The following is a 23,633-nucleotide window of genomic DNA, read 5'->3' as shown; positions in this document are numbered from 1 at the left end:
GTTTTAAGATTTTGACCAGTTAATTCCAAAGCATTCATTGAGTTAAATATTTGTTGCAAAATAATTGGTGGTTTAAAACAAGACCTTCTAAATAGGTTCTGGAATTGCAATAATTGGTCCTGAGCTAAGGCACTTTATTCTGAAGGTTAAACCTTCTGAGCACCGTCACTTTATTTTGGTGTGTGCAATATTTCTTCTGAGCAAGACACTTTATGCTGGGGTGTGCAATAATGATCCACTTTAATTTTTGCACTTTCTTTAATTTAAGCACTTAAAGTAAAAAATGGATGATTTCACCCCAGTGCAAATCTTGGCTGCTCTTGAAGAAGAAAAGTTATATCTAGAAGAGAGTTTGGCCATTGAAACTGATGTGTCAGAAAGAGAAATAATTGAAGTTAGAATAATAGAGATTGATGATTCTACCACTTTTTCGAGTCACGTGTTCAAATACTGGATTCTGATTGGCTAAATTCCGGAGGTTATGAGAGGACCACTGCCGCAAAGTTGTGTGTCCGAGATCAATGCGCCTCAGTGTACATCCGGGGACTTTCCCCCAACCAACAAATGAAGGTCGCAGCGGTCCTATGTTTACTAACGTGCGTACTATCGTCGCCGATTTATTTGGATCCAATGCAATCCGCCAACTTTAAAGCCCCTTTTCTCTGAACCTATGCCTTTCTGGAAGCGAACAGCCTCTATTTACGGCCGGAACGGTCCTTCTAACTGACGTTAGCTTAGCTGTATGCTAGACATCTTTCTCTGCATGGAGTTGGCGTCATCTGGTGGTGAGTAGAAGATGTTGTTTGTGGAACTATTTGCTGTCGTCGCGGAAGTTTTATAGGCAATAATGATTGTAACTTAAGATCCTTGCAAGTTACAACTATGTGTTTTCTTTCATGTATACGGGAAAAAGTGGTAGAAAAGCTATTTACCACTCGGGGTCGGACATTATGCTCTCATAATGTCCTGAGTGCGGGTGTTATCGGACTCGGCTGCGCCTCGTCCGATAACACCCGCACTCAGGACATTATGAGAGCATAATGTCCTCTCACTCGGGGTAAATTGCTTACATATTTTGCCAGCCAAGGAGTCCCAGAACCACCACCAAAAGTCAAAATCAATGAATTATCAGAAAAGGAGAACCCAATCAAATTGTTAAACCAAGAAATTCAAAAACGAGAGAAAAGGTTTTTGTCTCTATACAATGACTTTAAGTCAGAGGTCAAATACATCAGAGCAAAGGTAAAAGAGGAATGCCCCAAAATTGACCTTGAGAAATGTGTAGTAATCCTGGCAAAATGGGAGTTGGATATAAAGGGACAGTACAAGGCTTTATGGGAACTGACCACTCCATGTCAGGATTTTCAAAGACATTTTTCCAGCTGTGTTTCAGTGACTGGGGAGGTTGTTGCCCTCCTGAAGAGATGTTCAGCTGAGGCTGGCACAACAGGGTTTGGCCCAGAGAGGGCCCAAAAGGAAAGTTTGAGAAAAATTGAAAAACAAAGAGACTCAGACGCTGAAGAGAAGGAAATGCTTTTGCCAAACGAAGTAACCATTGAAGTCTACTCCCAAGATGGGGAGGTTGTTAAGGTGTCTGAATCCATGGAGGAGGACACGGTAGATTCTACATGTGTTCCAGAGGTGGCGCCACCATCTGAGGTGAAGGCAGAGGTGGCTTCTCTCTGCGCAGCGGAGACCACCTCCTTGGGACCCCCTGCTGCCGTGGCCATGGCGGAGCGGGATCAGGATGTGCCGGTTGCCAGATCCTGCGAAGAAGGCACAGAGATGGAGGCAGGGGTGGCTGGCTCATCTTGGGTGGCTGCAGCCACCAACCCAGGTCCCTTCTTACCTGTGCTAGGCACAAACTGGGCCACCAACCCAGGGCCCAGTGCTGAAAGTTTAAAGATGGATCCTGGCCCAAAGAACTGTGAGCCAAGCGAGCAACCAGTGGTGGTGAGAGGGGTAAAACTCACAGACAAAAGACCAAGGTGCTGGATCATCAGAAAGAGAAAACAAATTGGAAGGAGGAAAGTAAAAATGAAGGTCCATGGGGGCAGAATTAACTTAAAGCTCTGATTCAAACCTAAAACAAGTGTTTTTTGACAAAAGGTAAACAAAGAAAATGGTCTAAGTTAACATAGAACAAAAATAGAAAAAGGGCAAAAACCTTAAAAATATCAATGTTGGTGGGTTAAAGGTTTAACATGACATTGGGGTTAAAAATTGCAAAATTGTACAGCCTAAAGCAGTCATTTATTTTTGCAATTTTTGGGGGCAGTGTAGCTGTCCCAGCAATGGGGGGGCCAGGGGAATTATTTGTATCTATTTATTTTATTTGCTGGTTTTTCAGGAAAGATGTTAAGGGTGACATTTTGGGTGACCTATTGTGTATTTGTAATGTATTTGGTAATTCTGGGCCATCTGAGGCAGTGTAATGCATGGCACAGGCAGTAGGTGTGGTTACATGATGTCAATCATTTCAATCAGTTAAACAGAGGCCACCTGCTGAGGTTCAGGTAGATTGAGCTGATAGAACAGAGAGGAGCTCTGTCTCTGTATGAGAAGAGTCTATAAAATATAAGAAGAAAGGGCCAACAAGGGTCACTACAAAATAAGAAAGAAACATTTAACTACTCCTAAATACATGGTACAGAAGGCGCACACGGTACGTCACCTTTTATTGTTTGGTTGACATTTCATTGTTTGTACATGTTTTATTGTTTCATTGTCTTATTTGTTTTCATCAAGAAATTGGTCATTGTGTTTAATTGTGTTTGACTATTTGTGTCTAAAATATGTATTTGTCATTTTCACAGTTAATCACGGTGATTCATGAGTGTCATCTGGAAAATAAAGATTCTTGTGAACATCAGTCGAACCGTAGTTCATCTGTACCAGAAGATCAGTTTAGGGGCCGTTACAGTGTTAATGAATTATTTTTAACATAACATATGCATGAGTGCGGTACCTTTGTTCATCATAAAATAGAGTAACACCCATTAGTGACAATAGTCATTCAACAATGTGTTTGTAGGAAGAACTTCGTACCGTTCGTTGCGTGTTGATTGCAATGATTAACACATTAATATCCACATGCAGAGAGACACACACATGCACAAGTCTCAAGTCTTCCTTTGCCCAATAGTCAGGGGATATCCTAAAAAGTCCTGGAATTCCTTACCAAAAATGTTATTCACCAATGTGTTTGTAAAGGTGTCTAGTAACACATCCCACAAAGACTGAAATTCAGTTCCCCTAGGAGAATCCTTGACAGCTGCTGAAAGTTGGGGTCCCATTAAATGAACTATACAGGATAAAACACACCAAAATAAATATGCTTTAAGTAGAATTAGAGGGGTCAAACTAGGGGTTTTGCATGATTCTGAATCCATTGTAAGCATTTGTTTTGTACACTAGCTGAGTATCTTAAGATGGTTGGATGTGATGATAAGCTATAAGCTTAGTTGATCCTGGCGATAAGGTCTGAGTCGAGGAATGCTCTCTTCCCTGGTGAGAATTGCCCCTTTATATAGGGCTTGTTTGTGTATTGTATGACATCACGCCACATCATCAGCTGTGGACTCTGTGATGTCATTGTATCTCCATATATGGCCATCTCCGTATATGGAGATATAAGTCGTCCATGCCCATGGGCTGGTGAGGTCAGACTTTGTGTGATGCGTAGGTTATCTCCATATATGGAGATTCAACATTCCAGGTGTAACTATGGCTGCCCGTATGACGTGAGAGGTGGAGGTTGTGATATTTGTGGAGATAAGCGACCAACAGTCGCTTATCTCCCGATTAGGGAGTCTTACTGGTCATATGAGTTCACTTTGACACGTTTCATGTCGATCCATGCCTCTGTTCAACTCTCTGACTTTTACCCTCTCTGTCTCTATCACTGCTGCGTGCTGTCTGCTTCTCATGGTGCCTGATTTATGATTAGTCGTATGACTGTGGCGCACAGAACATTAGATTTCCAAGATCAAACTGCGTCCCTCTGTGCCACATTGTAGGGTTTGTAGATCAGGCAGTGGGCGTGTACTTGCACTCGTGTGCTGTTCCCACTCCAGTCTGTGACTGACTGGTAGTGAGTATTTCTGCTGATATAAAACAAACTCGCTACCATTGAGTTTTAATTCCCATCGCAAGCAATCATGATACAACCTGGGCGGATGGATGTGGACGGTATGAAAAGTGTGTCTGCGTGCGCGCGCATGTGCATGTATGTGTCAATGTGTTGTGTGTGATTGAGAGAGAGAGTGAAGGAGGGAGGGAGAGAGAGAGAGAGAGAAAGAGAAAGAGAGATCTGTCGATCAGCTGCAGCTGACGGTCACCCGCTGCTGTTCCAGACGGGATCCCAGAAAAATATCAAACATGTTTGAAAAGAGTCGGGCTGGCCCCGATCGTCCTCCGAGCCACTCGGCTGGGCTCCGAGTGGATCTGTGAGACCTCACGCTAGACGACATTCATGCCCGATAGTCGGGCCCGTTTCAGTCGGAGGCAGCCCGATTGTCGGGAGGGTAATTAAATAGCCTGATTATCGGCTAGTGTAGGGCCGCCTTTAGGGGGGCGACATTTCACAGGAGAACAACACAGTATGAATGAGTCTGATAACGCCAGTCTGGCAGCAATTATTATATTTCATAGTGGCTACATAGTGGCTACATAGTGGCTACATAGTGGCGTGGCACCCTCGGAGACCTGGCGCTCCAGGCGAGCGCCTGTTTCGCCTCTGCCAATGGGCGGCGCTGACCTGATGCAGTCCACAATGTGTGTATATGGAGTGTGGGGGGGGGGGGCACCTGAAGCAGTCCACAATGTCAGGAGTGGACAAGCCTATAGAGCGCTGCCGTGTAGTTGCGGTGTTGGCGCAAAGCCGTACGCACGCATGCACGCACACACACACGCACAGGCACAGGTGCCGCTTGACACCACAGCAACTTGGACTCCTCATGCATAGAAGGAAGCATGAGGTCAGTCCGTTGTATCCCCAAGCGTGGCAGAGGGAGAGCAGAGCCCAGGATTACATAGGCAATTGGCACTGGCACATTTCTGTTATTTTTTATTTTATTAAAATTTTGCCATTTGTGCCTCAATGGCGTTTCCAATGAGACCAAAGATGAGCTCCATGAGGCCCCTGACAAATCCGTGGGTCACCAGGTCCGCGTTTGACAGCCTCCTCAGCAGCCCCTCCTTTGCGGTGGTAAGGTTGGCCCTGAAATGAGCATATAATGGCTTTGAGAAGAATTGTACTCCACATACTACAAGAATGTAGAGAAACCTGCAGCAAAGAATCTTGATATTTAATATATTATTACTGAACATATTGAACTCTCTCTTATTACTGAACATATTTAACTCTCTCTTGACAATAAGGAAGGGACACGTTCATATGTGGTGTGCTGACTGTCATTAAGCATGCATTCCTTGATCTGTTCAGTTATTGATAAAAGGAATTCACCACTACGGCCAGAAATCACTTTAAACGATGAGGTGAGTAATGTGGATCTCATTAATTATTTGATGGTGTACAATATGTATTCCAGGGCGTGAATTATACCTGAATGCAGCCAAATTCTCATTTGGGACCACATTGATGTCTTTCAAATCGACTTCATCCTTAAGCACCTCCACAAGGCTCCCAAGAACCGCCTCCACTTCCCCTGCAAACACAAAAAAAAAAAAAAAAAATATATATATATATATATATATATATATATATATATATATATATATATATATATATATATATTATATATATACACACACACACACACACACACACACACACACGCACGCACGCACGCACACACACACACACACACACACACACACACACACACACACACACACATATATAATTGTTTAAATTGCAAGTAGGCACCTCAAAAAGGGGGCCAATATAAGGTGTAAAAATACAAAACTTGCCTTCACAGAGTCTGGAGAACAGGGAGGAAACAGCAGTGACTCTAGCAGGCTGCTCTCCCACTGCCATCAGCTTGTCTTTGAGTGCATTCCTGCAGGTATTGTCCGTCCTTGTGTAGGCCACCAAACTGGAAAAGGACATGCTCTCTGGCGGGGCCACCCGGCACTTGAGCTCCTCCACAGAAATGGTGCATCTGTGAACACAAATGTGATTATATGAATATTTAATGTTGAAGTACAAGAGATTTGAATCACATGCGAACACCATTAGTGCATTCTCTGCTTTGTCCACTGAAAACACAAATCTATGATGTGTATGGAACATCCTTCTACTGGGTGGTCTCCAAGCTTCTCAATAAAGACATAATGGATTCAGAGTCTGTTCCAATTCTAACTAAAGATCTTGTCCTCTTTCTTCTCTTAAGTCTAAACCCCACACCCCCATCCTTGTTTTATTTGAAGCCTGTCTCACTACCCAATCCCTTATTTTAAACAGAAACGGAAATAAAACAATTAATGGAATTACAAAGACTCACATATGTAGCATTTGGCAGCTTTGGCAGCTTTGTCTTTCCCAGATTATTTCTCTCTCTCTCTCTCTCTCTCTCTCTCTCTCTCTCTCTCTCTCTCTCTCTCTCTCTCTCTCAAAGTCTGTAATATCAAAATACATTAATGAAAATCATACAGTTTTTTTGATGATCCAGAGCTCAGTGGCAGTATCATTGACACCTCCTTAAAGTGACTGGCATTAGGGTCACTGGGGGGAGTGGTGGCAGCCACTCGGCCATCTCTATAGAGAAACGAAATAGAAAGGACATGAACAAAACAAAATGTTATATGTTCACCCTTCCAATCTAACATGTGTACAGTTGTTTTTGGTATTACATTGTCTTTGCTTTGTAAAACTCCTGGTGCTTAGTTTTTCTTGTTCTTTTTGGCATGTTCTGAGACGATGTAAAACAAGAGACAGATTAACAATGCAACAAAATCGATCGTGTATGCAATGAAGTTGCTAAAATGAAAATCAACTTGTCTTCAAACGCAGGTGGTGATAATTAAAAATCTTTCACAGGAAATTACGTCAATAAGAAGGCACAGCTCATTATCTTCAGGCATTTTCACCTGGCGTTAACTGAAACAGTATGCTGAAAGTGTTTCTCCCCAAAAAATTAAATCGATACTCATATAGGCCTTTTTAGATTAATTGTTAATTTCATAATTGATGGAAGAAGAGGGTGCGTTTTCAGGTGGTCGTTTTGTGCACTTTGGAAGAGCACGTGGTAAGTGTCTTAAGATTAAGAATGTCTACCTTTACACTCAGACTGGAAAATCAGATGTTCTCGGTTCTGTAGCAACAGCACTAGGGTGGAAATTGACATGGGAATGGTTAAATTGTTGGTCTGATATGAAATGTTTGACTCTTGCAGACTCCATGACAAACCCCATGCTGTGTCCGGCCTGCCGGAGCCTTATTGGATGCAGGGGCTGCATGGAGGCCTTGGTTGGGAGAGGACACAGTGCCTGCCCTAAATGCAGGGCCCCCAACCTGGAGGCCAACATTTTTGAGGTAGTTGGCCTCGAAGAAATCTTTGCTATCCACAGGCCAAATGTCCGGGAGTGAGATGATTAATCTTTTTTTTTTATTTTTTAGATGTTTTGTGTTTTTATTTTACTATTTTACTTCGTTTAGATGGAAAGGGGGGGGGGGGGGGGGGGTCTGCAGGTGTTTTTTTTTTTTTTTTGAAGGGTATATTTTGAATGGCAAGCTGCATCTACCCAGTTCTATGTAGGCCATGACATTTAATGAAATGTTAAACTAGGCCCTGATCCTAAAACGGTTCAACCATTGGTCTAATTGAATGTTTGGAATGTTTGTGGTAGTTGTCTCCGCCAGGCCGAAAGGCATGGCCGAAACTGTTTTCGCCCTTGTCTGTCCGCACCCATCTGTTTGTGGACAGCTAATCTCTGCCACCGTTGGAACCATGGCAGTGAACTGCCGCACACTCCCTGGGTGCCAAAGCATAACCTCTGCCCAGATTTTTTTGTGAGAGGGTCCATGGTTGCGGCCCTGGAAATGGTTGGTGTTGACCGGAACACAGTTGTTGGTCTGGCACCAATAGCCGAATTGCCTATTGGTGACCCTGAAGCCTACCAGGAACTTCTAGGTCGCCGTCCCGTCAGGGCAAACTGTCTGAGTTTGCAACCCAATGCCAAGAGGCAATTGACGAGAATTACAGAATTAAAGAGGCAGTCAAAAAGTTTAAGGAGGGGAAGCTTTTGCCTCTTGGCATATAAAAATGATTAATGATTATTATCGTCTTGCTAAAGAACTTGAACCTTAAAGGTTCAAGTTCATCCCCAAAAGCCTTTTTTTCTATTGATTACTCATGCCATGGAGACTTGAGTTCAATAATATTTTTGGGTTTTTGTCGCATTCCAAAGTCAAAGATGGGATTACAAAAAAATTAGATTCCATTGATTCCGGATCCGGAATCAATGGGGTTTAATTTACTATAATACGATTTTGTCTTGAGAATGCGACAACTACAAAAATTTAACTCAAGTCTCCAAGGCATGAGTAATCAATAGAAAAAAAGTTACATTTGTGTTAGAAATGTTTGCATAAAACAATTTTTTCAAAGATTTGCACACTTTGTTCTGTACTTTTATTTCAGGTTTCTATGTCAGTGGTGCTCAAACTTGTTCATGTGAAGGACCCTCAAAATGACAATTGGCCACAGATCCCCATCTCAAAATATTTAGTTCCAGTGACCCCCCAGAAGCAAAATTGTAGTTACCAATGTTCACTTTAAAAAAATAATAATAATAATAATAAAATAAAATAAAAATTCAAACACTTTTCAAAATTAGCAGATGTACTAGCTTGCCTATGAGCTTGTAGATCTGCTATTTTTCAATAGCTGTTAGTAAGTAACTCAGTCACTCAGTAACTCAGTTGTAAAGATTTCTACCTCTTTAATGCTTACTTTACCGACACAGTTAGGTTTTGGAGAGACTATGGACAGGCTCTGACTCAAGAATGCACTTTTATTTTTGTATTTGTTTTTGTTAAAGCCTAAAGGGTTATGTTTGTACATTTTGTAACCTGACATATATATTTATCTTTGTTCCTAATGTTTATTGTTGTTTCTAAAGTAAAACTTTGTACATATGCTTAAATGTTTGTTTTCCTTTGAATTTCCTTTACATTAGTGGTCTCCAAAGGAGGGCTAGGTGCATGTTAATAAGACACTTTAGAGGATATTGTTTCCAGATTGTAAAGTAACCTTTGACAACTTGGAACAACAGCAACCCCATTCGGAGAGAGCATACAGCTTTCAACTTGTTTTGTGTTGTGAACTATTAGGTCTTATTTTCCTTCACCTCAACCCCCTTGAATGGCAAAGAGACGTGTTGGTCTTTTGTGTCAGTAAATTAATTCCAATAAATCATTGTTTCCAGCCTGGTTTGAAGGGAATTACCACATCACCTTACCACGCTCACCTCAAGGGCCATGATAGTCATAGTACAGTTACAGATCCCATACAACCAGGAACGCATCTGTGACACTTTGAATAGTCAGACATAGCAGACATACAAGCTTATGCTACAAGCTTCTAATACAGTATATCCAGCCATTATTGAAAAACAGTGAAAATGTTGGCTTAATATATTATAAGCGTAAAGAAGACAATAGAATTGGGGTGGCAAATGTTGCATTTAGAATAGATACTGCCTTTATCCAAGGAACTTTACAGAGAATGTGCATTACATTCACACACCGATGGCAGAGGAAACCATGCAAGGCACCAACCTGCTCACTGGGAGCAACGAGGGGTTCAGAGTCTTGCTCAAAAAGTCTTCGAACTGGGAACCCTCTGTGTTCTAAGATGACAACTCTGCCCCTAGCTCTGGTCCATCGCGTCACCTCCCGGTGACGCTCTGACAGACCCGTCGGGAAATGGCTAGACCCCAGTATCTCAGCCCCTCCGAGCGCTCAACATCAGTCAAAATAAACAAAACTATTTCACTACTCACCAAACCAAAGGTAGTTTTGCGTTGTTGAAACTCTATTCTCCGCGGTGGTGAACCCCTCAGCACCCCACCCACTCTTCAAAATACACTATTTTTGGCATGAAATAAAGTGCATCCAACTCGACCGCCGCTTATTTCCGGGTTGTGAACCATTGTATCTGCGGTGGCCGCTAGGTGGCTCGAGGTCGGTGCGTTTTATTTCATGACAAAAATAATGTATTTTACAGAGTAGGTGGGGTGCTGAGGGGTTCACCACCACGGAGAATAGAGTTTCAACAACGCAAAACTACCTTTGGTTTGGTGAGTAGTGAAATAGTTGTGTTTATTTTGACTGATGTTGAGCTATCGGAGGGGCTGAGATACTGGGGTCTAGCCATTTCCCGACGGGTCTGTCAGAGCGTCACCGGGAGGTGACGCGATGGACCAGAGCAACTCTGCCCCCTGAGCCTCTGCCAACCTTATTGATGGGGATTCTTGTTTTTCATGTCATCAATTGAATGAATTGCAGGTTGTCAAGACTATGGCCATGGCTACACGGACCTGGATATTTAATATATCCCGGTTTTTCAGATATCCACATAGAAAAAATATCTAGGTCCACACGGAGCTGGATATTTCATATATCCCGTTTTTTCAGATATCCACATAGGAAAATATCTAGGTCCACACGACAAAGATATCTAGGTCTAACAAGCACACACAGTAAAGTCTTCAGAGATATCCGGGTTCCCTGTTTACACGGATCCAGTGAATCGGATATTTTTCAATCTCTCCACTTATTTATCTGGTTTCAAAAATATCCAGCTTCACGGCCAAAATATCCAGCTTCGTGTGGCTGCAAGCCCCAACAGCACAAAAAAATGTCTAGCTTCAGAAATATCCAGCTCTGTGTAGCCATGCCCTATGTGTAGCAGAATGACTCTGCCTCAGCTAAATGGGCTCAAAGATCTTCTCCCCTGGTCCACAGGGACAATCCCTGATGGTTTCAGGCTGAGGCTGTGAGTCACTCTGGTACATATGCAATTATTATCTTTTATATGCATGTTTTCTTTGTTACAGACTGTTCACCAATGGCCTAATGAGCCTGTTCAATCTCCATGGAGGTGGACAGTATTCGAAGAGGTCATTTGCCAAGGCATTCTATTCTGTGGTCTTCTTCACCTTGTACATGTGTGATTGACATAACAATAATGTAAACATGTTAAACTGTCTGGACAGTATTAGGTAACCTCTGTTATGGCTGCTGTTAACCCATTTAGGCCTGAACACATTATGACGCAATATTTTATGCTTTAAATATTAAAAAATAGCAGATATACAAGCTCACAGCGCGGCACAGAGTGCCGTGCTGCGAGCTTGTAGATCTGCTATTTTTGAAAAATCGTGAAAATTAGAATTTTGACCCGATTCTATAAGTGTCTTTTAAGTTTTTTTTTTTTTTTAAAACCTGTGTTTCTATGTCAGCAACCTGGCCAGCCATCGCCAAAGAAAATGTCCTTTTCATTTAACTGGAGCTCAGTTAGTCTGTTCTTGAGAGACTATTATGTCAGTGGTTCTCAAACCTTTTCATGTGAAGGACCCCCAAAATGATATGAATTTGGCCACGGACCCGTATCTCAAAATATTTAGTTCCAGGGACTACCCAGAAGCAAAATTTGAGTTACAAACGTTCGCTTTGAAAATACATATATTCAAAGATTTGCACACATTTTCACGACTTTTTCAAAAATAGCAGATCTACAAGCTCGCAGCGCGGCACTCGGTGCCGCACTGTGAGCTTGTATATCTGCTATTTTTTTTATATTTAAAGCATACAATATTGCGTAATAATGTGTTCAGGCCTAAATATTAATGTATGTCAGGGCTGATATTTTTCATGATTTTAATTGCAGAAGCCGTGCGAAAGACGCACTATGATGCAACAGAGGAGCAGGTTGCGACAGCAATGTCTGACCACTTCAAGCAGGCCCCTGGGCGTCGTGGTAGTGGAGGATTTCTGACAAAAAGGCCCAAATAAGTTAGGACTAGGTGACCGGTGGGAATGAGCCAACTAATTTTATTGTTGTTTAACTAATTAGAAGGTGGTGGTTGTTAAATTCGGACGGTTATTTAGTTGACATTTTAGGGATATTCAGCTATTTGTATTAATAAGTGATTGTTTCCACAGTAAATGATTAGGTTATTTGGAAAGACAAGATCATAATGAACATAACAAGCTTTTTTTTTTTTTTTTACTTTTAATGCAAACACATGCTAGATATATCCCTCGGACTGGAAAACTCCCGCAATTTGATATTGACCCTAGCCCTACAGTTGAATAGTTTTGTTCATGCCCATGTTTGCCCTGTTTTCCCAGTTAAATGTTCATGTTTTCTTTAAGCCTTTATTTTCTCAAAAGCACTTTACATTGTAAGTAGTCTCAGAACAACAAACCCATTCACAGATATACACATTCACAAACTGACGGCAGAGGAAACCATTAAGGCACCAGCCTGCTCATCAGTAGAAGTCTTGCTCAAGGACTTGCAGCCAGGAGGAGCGGTGTATCAAACTGGGAACATTACAATTCAGAGATGGCTGCTCTTAACTCCACGCCATCTCTGAAGGATGTTACTGGACATCCAGAGCGGTATCCTCTCTTTAGAACAGTCATGATTTCCAGGTCACATAAAGATTATATGACATCTTAGTGTTGAGCTGTGAGTAATTTTTTGTTAATTTTGTTAAAGTGTCTTTCAACACCGACTTGAGAACACTGGTACACTTGTTGTGCAAGTGAAATGTTTTTGTTTTGGAGCTTTGAGTATATTTTGAGCAACTGTTAAGTTTGTAGGCTACTTCTGCCACCATATTGGGGCAGCTAAGCTCTACGAGGAATCTTACATTTTTTCTATATTGCAGTATTGATTCTTTCGTCAGGTGATTTTCAACCACACAATATGGTTATTGCGTTGCTGTTGTTTGAGCTTCTGGATGCTCCGTGACTTCATCGAAGGCCCCATCCCTATTTTTTTTGTGTGATTTTTACCCAGTGTTGGTGATAAAGTTAAAAGAAGAAAATAATCAGGTTAGGTCTCACAGTTGTCAGTCATGTAGTGCAAGGCTCACATGTCCCAGGAATGGGTGGACCATGTTGAAAGATCTCCATTATTTTGTTTTAGGAATTCTTTATTTATTTTGTTTTAGGAATTCTATATTATAGGACCACTTCACCAGATGATGCAATATCATGCTACACAGCGGTAGAGTCTAATATACAATTGCACTATCCCAGAGGTACAGTAATACACTACACCATGGGTCTTCAACAGGGGGTCCGGGACCCCTAGGGGGTCCTCAGAGTTACTACAGGGGGTCCTCCAAATCTATGTGTGATAGAAACTTTTTTTCTCCTTTTTTACATTAACCACTTGAACCCTAGGACTTTCGCTTTCCCATGCAATCAACTTCAGAGCAGTGATGTGGCACAGAGTGACAGTGAGTCACAGTGATGTGGCACAGAGTGACAGTGAGTCACAGTGATGTGGCACAGAGTGACAGTGAGTCACAGTGATGTGGTACAGAATGACTCATATAGTAGGGCAGGAGAGAGGGGTCTACCAGCACCCCAATGACACTTTTTCGAAACCTGTTTTTTTTGGACCCTTATGATGTCTAGTTATGATTTCTGCTTGTTGCCGTGGTCAACTAATGTCCCATGGGGTTCATTTTTAACCTTTTCTCACAACTATCCCCAATCTCAACCATACAATGGACATAACAAAATGCCTTAACTCTTGAAGTAAACAACCTACAGGGACAAATGAACTATATGATTTTGACACAAGGAATTCATTTCCGGCATCATTTTTAACATTAAAGCACATCTTGACCCTATTTCAGGACAGAAACAGCGAAAAACGGAAATGTTCAAAACACATCTATATTTCTCTTTGTACAAATACATTAACGTGTATTCTTTTTATACCGCTTGTTCTTTGAACCCTAATGGTGTCTAGACAATATTGCTTCTTGTTGCCGTGGTCAATCAACGTGGCTTGGGGTTCATTTTAACCCTTTCTTACACCTATCCCCAAAACAAAACATAAGATGGAGATAATAGAAAATACCATAACTCTTGAAGTAAACAACATACAGAGACAAATCAACACATTTTCCCACATCATTTGCACCCAAGGAACTCATTAACATGGTTATTATTAAGATTCAAGCACATTTTGACACTACTTCATGGCAGAAACTGCAAAAGATTTGCAGAAAATATTCAAATCACATCTATATTTCTCTTTGTACAACATTTCTAAGGTCACACGTCATGTTTCTTAGTACCCTAATGGTGTCTAGTGTCAAGATTTTGTAGTGTTGCCCAACTCATGTCCCATGGGGTTCATGTTTTTTCCCCAGATATGTTTTTGGGCTTTTATGCCTTTATTGACAGGACAGTAGACTGACAGGAAACGGGGAGAGAGAGTGACACGCAGCAAATCTGGACGGGCTCGGGGATCGAAACAGCGATAAGCAATAATAAACAGCGAAAAGCAATAATAAAGTTGAGAAAATCAACTTTATTATTGCTCTTTAGCTGTCCCAGCAATACACTCTCGCGGGATCTATAGCACCGGTAAACACGACGTGCGCGAGATTTGCCGTCAGAGCCGGCGCCCACTTAGGAGTCTATTTGTAGGATTTGTGTACAATATCACACTCTAGTGGATCCAATGAGGATGAGCTATCTTCATTAATTAAATATCTTTGGTATAATGTGACCTTCGGTCGCAATTATATGTGTCAAATTTGAATAGAAAGTGCATCTCAGTCTCCACCTCAGCTGTGACCTCAGACTTTTTGTTCTGGAGGCAGATAGGACTTCTTGTGTCATCCTTTCTTTGTTTGACTGTTTTGACAAGGAATTCCACATGTGTGTGGCATAGCAGTAGAACAAATTTAAACCTAATCTGCCATGGGATGAACCAGATTGGTGGAGCTCTCTCTGGTGGTGCTGTGTCTGAGTTGTTTGACCCCCCTCAAAAGTTAATCTGTGACCCACAAATGGATCCCGAACCACTGTTTGGGAAACAGTCCTCCACCCTGGCCTGAGCCATCCGAGTGATCCCAGCCTATGATAATGATCAGGGGTTATGCGAGTTCTAGGTGTGAGACCAAACAGTAGCCTGACCTGTTTCTTTCTTTTTTCTTTTTTTTTCAGGCTTTTCAGGCTTTATCTCCACTGCCAAAAATATATCAATCAAAAGAAGCGGCTTGGACTCATGCATTGAAGGAAGTATGAGCTCAGTCTGTTGTTCTTCCCAGGTTGAGGGAGAGTAGCTCCCAGTATTACAGCTTATAGGCATTGGCACTGAGTGGCATTTATGTTATGATAAATACCTGTAGCAGTGAAACACCTTTGATATACTTTATTAGCAGTTCACTGAGAAAAAAAGAAATCATTGAAACATTAGATGACAATACAATGCAACACCATGTACCAGTCAGATATCAGACAGAAACCAAACATATGTACAGCAAACAAATCAGAAATGATAAGAAAAAGAAACTGTACAAAACGGTCAGAAATCAGATACAAGATAATGACATCAGAGTAATGGTTTATGGTTTAGCTGTTTTTTTTCCAGAGCTTAGAAGAGAAACAAAGGAAGTGAGTGAGTGTGTGCGTTCCCTTCCTCCCTCTAATGTCCTGAAATGTCTGGAGTCGGGAGGCTCCCACCATCTTAATTCTCAGCAAATCTCTATGATTCAGATTTTCCTATGATTGGCAGACATGAGTTTCAATTCCTTGTGTCAATTGTGTTTACCTTTGGGATGTTAGTCTGTATAAATACAATGAATATAACACCTAAGTGCAGCTGAAAAGTTAATGTTTCACAATGCGCAGAAGCACTAATTAATAGTTTGTGATTGTCATGACATTCTCTAGAATCAGTAACATGTGGGTGATGGCCCACATACACATGGTTTTATTCAAATGCAATCAAAGGCTACAGCTTGCAAAGCAAGCATTGGAATTACAACCATATATGATTATGGCCATGCATGCACTTGGTAGGCCTGTCTTCTAAAAATCTACGAATCGACGCGTCATTTTAAGCCCCCGGAATCGACGCCAATTGTTTGAGTCGAGCCGTAAAAAGAAAATATATATATTTTTTATCACACCAGTTACTGTGGTGCGGTATGAGAGCGCTGGACTGTGACTGTCATGTACTTAACCGCTTGGAGAGGAAATGCGTCGACGTGTTGTTATTCTACTTGCAGCTAGAGCTGGCCAAGAAGCCAAGCTTTCACCGTGCCGTGGGTGTGTGTTTTCTTTTTATTATCTCGCACCAGATCGGCAACATAGCTCTTTTGATTCAGCAGTGCTGTGCTCTGAGAAAATACAACTTGTGGAAATAATAAACAACATGCTGTCAAAGAGATGCATATCATGCATTATTCTCGTCTCCGTCGTTCTACTCTGCTCCACAATTCACAATTACGCAATCTTATCGTCATTAATGTCCACCGCTACCATGTCTCAATATGCACAGTAGTTCATGGATCTAATTCACTTTAAAGGCTCAAAACAATGTTCATATTACTGTTTTATTGTATTATGTTGACGTGGTTTAAAGGCTTAAAGCACCACTTTTTTTCCTTTTTTTACATAAACGATTCGTCGACGCATCGGATTAACCCCCGCGACTCGAGTCGACTTGATAAATCCTGAGTCGAAGACAGCCCTTGCACTTGGACATTTGTCCTTTCAATATGATGTTTCTTACTCTTTTGGTCTCACCGCTTAACACATGTCTTGCACTGATCTTAAAGGGAATGGCAACTGATACTCTGATTGGTTTGAATTAACACACCCATGACTAATTCAGGGGCCGCAACGCTTTGATGCATTGTGCAGAATACCGCACGCATAATAGCAAATTGGTTTTGGGCACACCTAAACAAGTATGCCTGTATGTAGCCAGGGTGCCAGCCTGCTACACTACGTTTTGTGGATCTGTTTTATCACTTCGCTTCTCAGTTGGGCCATGATTCAGTTGACTCGTATTTCCCGTATGTCAGTTTTGACGGAGGCGACGTCATTGCTGATTGGATGTTGTTCCAACAAATCAGAGTAAGGTTACGGTAGTTACGTCATCAGCCAGCCAATACACACTGGTCTATTTATTTATCCCACCCCAACCACAGACCAATAAGAAGCCACGTTTGGATTCCAATCGCATTCTATGTCCCACCTCGCTCCCCTTTGAGAGAGGAAGCTGTCGAGACTGATAAGCGAAGTGACAAAACAAATCCATGGAGCGTACCACAAACTGCACAAGTAAAGGGGTTTTAACCTGTATGAACCCTAAAGTGTACTTTTAGACTATCACTACGACTAAAAGCTTTACCGCAAACTGTGCATGTAAAGGGTTTTTCCCCTGTATGAGTTCTCATGTGTACTTTTAAATGACCACTATGAGCACAGCCTTTACCACAAACTGTACAAGTAAAAGGCTTTTCCCCTGTGTGAGTCCTCATGTGTACTTTTACACTACCACTTTCACTAAAAGCTTTACCACAAACAGTACAAGAAAAGGGCTTTTCCCCTGTATGAGTCGTCAAGTGTGCTTTTAAATGACTACTGGTACCACAGGCTTTACCACATACTGTACAAGAAAAAGGCTTTTCCCCTGTATGAGTCCTCATGTGTACTTTTAACTCATCACTTCGACTACAGCCTTTACCACAAACTGTACAAGTAAAGGGTCTTTCCCCTATATGAACCCTAAAGTGTACTTTTAGATTATCACTACGACTAAAAGCTTTACCGCAAACTGTGCATGTAAAGGGTTTTTCCCCTGTATGAGTCCTCATGTGTACTTTTAACTCACCACTATGAGCACAGCCTTTACCACAAACTGTACAAGTAAAAGGCTTTTCCCCTGTGTGAGTCCTCATGTGTACTTTTACACTACCACTTTCACTAAAAGCTTTACCACAAACAGTACAAGAAAAGGGCTTTTCCCCTGTATGAGTCGTCATGTGTGCTTTTAAATGACTACTGGTACCACAGGCTTTACCACATACTGTACAAGAAAAAGGTTTTTCTCCTGTATGAGTCCTCATGTGTACTTTTAACTCATCACTTCGACTACAGCCTTTACCACAAACTGTACAAGTAAAGGGTCTTTCCCCTGTATGAGTCCTCATGTGTACTTTTAAATCGTCACTCTGACCACAGCCTTTACCACAAACCGTGCAAATAAAGGGTTTTTCCCCTGTATGAGTCCTCATGTGTACTTTTAAATTACATCTGGTACCACAGCCTTTACCACATACTGTACAAGTAAAGGGCTTTTCCCCTGTATGAGTCCTCATGTGTACTTTCATCGCACCATTTTCACTAAAGGCTTTACCACAAACTGTACAAGTAAAGGGTTTTTCAGCTGTATGAGTCCTCATGTGTAATTTCAGATGTGCCATTTGACCAAAGCCTTTACCACACTCTTTGCAACTAAAGGGCTTTTCCCCTGTATGAACAACTGTGTGCTTCTTCAGAAATGCCGGGTGCTTAAACATTTTGCCACACTCTGTACAACTAAAACCTTTCTTCCCTGTGTGGCTCTGCATGGAGTGAGTTTGTTTTGACGATGGCAGGTCCTGGGACAGCTTGTGGCTTAAAGACAATGTTTGTCCTTCCACAGTTTGTGTCTTGTGTGAATCCAGTGTGTTTACAACTGACTGACCTTTCCTGGTCTCCTCCCGCTCATCAAGGTCTTCAGTGACATCATATTGAGAACAGTGTGGAGAGAAGAGCTGGTCACCACTAGTTGGTTGTGATGTTCTACAGTCCTCTGCTTGTGTTTGCATGTGTTCAGTTGAGGTGCTGGCTACAGGCTCTGTCTCTCTGTTTTCATCATCACCTTCACTTTTCACTGCTAGTAATGTCAACATTGATCCATCGGCCTCCTCTTGTAGAAGCTCCTCCTGTTCCTCTTTAATCTGTGGAGGTTGTGGTTCCTCTTGGTCCAGCTCCTCTTTACACACAGGGAGGGGCAGGACAACTGGGGGGATAAAATGAGAGAAAAACCATTAAAGGTTTGAACTCTACATTATGTTGTGCATGTGCGTGTTTAATACTTCAGCAAATACATTTTCCATTTCCAAACACAAGTCTATTTTCATTCATGAAAAAGAAAAGGCATTTGGTGCAAATATTCTAATTTACCAACACATGCTTGGAGCATATTCCAGTTTGGATGTGATGTGCCACAGTCCTCTTAGTACAGGCGTTTCGGGCAGTATTTTGATGGAATTGTGCACTTTATGAAAAAAGCATGAAATTTGGCACACAGTTAGAACATGCCATATGGAAATGTTTTGGCTATAGGGGCATCACAGATTTGTCTTGGGAAAACTTGTGGGAGCCAATCAAAGTTGGGCTCTCATAGACTTTACTATAGAGTAAATAATACATAAATATGCTTTAAGTAGCATGTGAGGGGTCAAACTAGGTGTTTTTCGGCATTCTGAATCCAATGCAAACATTTGTTTTGTAGGAAAAACATTCCTTGGGCTAAAAACGGACCCCATACAAACTATGGTTTAGTGATGAGTCATCACTTTTCACAATTTTAGGGTTGTTGTTCGTGCAAAACAAATGTTTGCATTTGATTCAGAATCCCAAAAAAACACCTAGTTTGACCCCTCACATGCTACTTAAAGCATATTTATTTTTTGTATTATTTTACTCTATTGTAAAGTCTATGAGAGCCCAACTTTGATTGGCTCCCACAAGTTTCCCAAGACAAATCTGCGATGCCCCTATAGCCAAAAATGTTCCATATGGCATGTTCTAACTGTGTGCCAAATTTCATGCTTCTTTCATAAAGAAATTTCGCCTGAAACGCTCCCACTATCTACATTAGCTTGTGTTTGCATGTGTTCAGTTGAGGTGCTGGCTACAGGCTCTGTCTCTCTGTTTTCATCATCACCTTCACTTTTCACTGCTAGTAATGTCAACATTGATCCATCGGCCTCCTCTTGTAGTAGCTCCTCCTGTTCCTCTTTAATCTGTGGAGGTTGTGGTTCCTCTTGGTCCAGCTCCTCTTTACACACAGGGAGGGGCAGGACAACTGGGGGGATAAAATGAGAGAAAAACCATTAAAGGTTTGAACTCTACATTATGTTGTGCATGTGCGTGTTTAATACTTCAGCTCTAAATACATTTTCCATTTCCAAACACAAGTCTATTTTCATTCATGAAAAAGAAAAGGCATTTGGTGCAAATATTCTAATTTACCAACACATGCTTGGAGCATATTCCAGTTTGGATGTGATGTGCCACAGTCCTCTTAGTCCAGGCGTTTCGGGCAGTATTTTGATGGAATCGTGCACTTTATGAAAAAAGCATGAACTTTGGCACACAGTTAGAACATGCCATATGGAAAACTTTTGGCTATAGGGGCATCACAGATTTGTCTTGGGAAACTTGTGGGAGCCAATCAAAGTTGGGCTCTCATAGACTTTACTATAGAGTAAATAATACATAAATATGCTTTAAGTAGCATGTGAGGGGTCAAACTAGGTGTTTTTCGGCATTCTGAATCCAATGCAAACATTTGTTTTGCAGGAAAAACATTCCTTGGGCTAAAAACGGACCCCATACAAACTATGGTTTAGTGATGAGTCATCACTTTTCACAATTTTAGGGTTGTTGTTTGTGCAAAACAAATGCTTGCATTTGATTCAGAATCCCAAAAAACACCTAGTTTGACCCCTCACATGCTACTTAAAGCATATTTATTTTTTGTATTATTTTACTCTATTGTAAAGTCTATGAGAGCCCAACTTTGATTGGCTCCCACAAGTTTCCCAAGACAAATCTGCGATTCCCCTATAGCCAAAAATGTTCCATATGGCATGTTCTAACTGTGTGCCAAATTTCATGCTTCTTTCATAAAGAAATTTTGCCTGAAACGCTCCCACTATTTACATTAGCTTGTGTTTTCATGTGTTCAGTCGAGGTGCTGGCTACAGGCTCTGTCTCTCTGTTTTCATCATCACCTTCACTTTTCACTGCTAGTAATGTCAACATTGATCCATCGGCCTCCTCTTGTAGTAGCTCCTCCTGTTCCTCTTTAATCTGTGGAGGTTGTGGTTCCTCTTGGTCCAGCTCCTCTTTACACACAGGGAGGGGCAGGACAGCTATGGAGGGATCAAATGAGAGAAAAAACAGGTTTGAACTCTACATTATGTTGTGCATGTGCGTGTTTAACTCATTCTGTGCCCGGGCCACAAGTGGCCGCTAGAGTGCCAGAAATCTCTCTATAGACCTTCGCTCTAGCTTCCGTCGACACTGTCCCAAGTGCCTTGGGATTTCACTCCAGCCAATGCTATGTGGGACGAGAGGAGGAAGCTAGCTGACACGTAGCCAAAATGCTAACCCCTTTAGAAGCCCGATCTTAAGCTATTTCAGTCGCAAAAAACTTTCTCTTTGGGTCTGGGAACACAATCCGGAGAAAATCCTGTCTAAAGATGTGATTTATTATTGGAGTGGGCGGCGCGATGCGGCCGTTAGCGCGACTACGTCCCGTGTATGGCCGAGTGTTGGCCCAGACCATGGATGGACGTTTAAACCGGGGCTTCGTTGAGGCCTCCGATTAATTAATTCATTTTATTAAATATCCCGGACTTGTCCGGGATAGGCACCTGGAATACGTCGCGCCGCCAACAGTATAGATTGAGGTTTTTTTGGGGGGCTCTAAACTTTATTTTAAACCATTTTCAATGGAATAAATCGTCGGACCATCTAGCGTCTCTCGTTGGTAAGCGCTGGACGAGCAAGGACCACCCACGTTGCTCCAAGCAGCTCGGAAAAATAGCAAATAAAATATTGTATTGGATTGAAATAAAGCCGAACTTGTTCGGGATAGGCACTTATAGGGTTAATACTTCAGCTCTAAATACATTTTCCATTTCCAAACACAAGTCTATTTTCATTCATGAAAAAGAAAAGGCATTTGGTGCAAATATTCTAATTTACCAACACATGCTTGGAGCACATTCCAGTTTGGATATGTGTGCTCTATGTAACTAATTAACCTTACAAAAAAGAGAGAGAGAACATGAAACGTACTGATGATGTCCAGGTGGTTTTCAGGTTCCTGTTTAAGAGAAACACTCCAACTCATCTTCACCTTCAGGCTGGACTCTGCACACTGGTCTACAATGAAGGATTATATTAAGGATAAGGACTTCAATAATAAGGATTTTGATACAATGATATGACATGAATAAGGACTTACCATAGTGCTCTACGATTTATTAATGCATCTGGCTCTCACACTCATCCTTTCAAAATGACTGCATATGAATAATTGGGTTGGCCATCTCCCGCAGTTTGTAGAGAGCAACATTGTATTTTATTTATTTATAAAGGCCTTGGTAAGCCCGTGATAATCTTCCTTTGTATGTTATTAACACATAGGGCCTAGGGTGCCCAGGAGGCCGCGTTTTGAACATGAAGGTGATTTATAAGCTAGATTAGGAGAAAATGCACTTTTCTGCAGCAGCGTAACATGCATGTCTATCAGGGAGACAGGACTTCCCGGTCACGTGATCTTGCGCTGCATTTCGGGAAATTGAGTGTTTTGTGTCACTTAAAGAGGTTTTACAAGCCAAAACAACAGCAGCAATGTCATGAGGTAATATTTGAAAGGAACAGACTAGAGTCAGGCTATTGTGACATAAGGTACATTTCTCACCTTGAAAACAATGAAATGTAACCTTGTTTGTTTTAGCTTTTAAGACAATCGTTTTGCATTAAGATAAGATTTAGCTTGTTAAAAATATGTTTTCAATAATATTATTCATAATGTTTGAAATAAATGATCTCAATGTATCCATAATTTTAAAATAAATATTTTGCCATAATCATGCAGCTCTAACAGTGACACAGACATCGCAGCAATGGCACAACAATTAAAGAATATATACAGTAGAATGTATTTTTAACTTTAGACCTTTCAGTGAATGATCAGCTGGCATCAATATTATATCCATATCATATTAGACCGGATATTGTCTGTGATTTTGGATACTGTACTATTGTGATTGATTTGGCATTTATGTTCTTCTCCTAGCTTATTGAAGTATGTCTTGTACTTGGCCAAAAAAAAAAAAAAAAAAAAAAAGGTATTGGAGCAACCCTATTTTCTAGTTCTAAGCTAAAAAAAAGAAATCTGTATTGGGAAAAAACGGTTTTGGAAGGTCAAACTTTCATAAAAACGGGGGAACGGTATCGGCCAAGAATTTTGCAATCGGTCCATCTCTAAAAGTGACGTGAGTGAAAGGAAAAAAAACCTGGGTGAAATCTGCCAATCTCAACAGGAAACATCGGTACATTTGTACACTCATAATAACTAGAAACATGCAATTTGAAATTGCGACTGTGGTTGCTGACGGTTGCTACTAGGTATATTCTACTGTAGGTTTACTGTCATGTGAAGCTCAACCAATTGATTCCCTATCGATTCCCACTCCCATTGATTCCCTATTGATTCCATATCCCTGCCATTTCCAATGGCAGCGGAAAGGTTACCCTAGAAGTCTATAAACAGTCACCTTAGAAGTCTATAAAGTTTCCCTAGGATTATAATGTGTTTCCCTGT

The sequence above is a fragment of the Nannobrachium achirus genome, assembly GCF_963921795.1.
Source record: "Nannobrachium achirus genome assembly, chromosome: 8".
Taxonomy (NCBI): domain Eukaryota; kingdom Metazoa; phylum Chordata; class Actinopteri; order Myctophiformes; family Myctophidae; genus Nannobrachium; species Nannobrachium achirus.
This window is presented reverse-complemented; position numbering follows the sequence as displayed.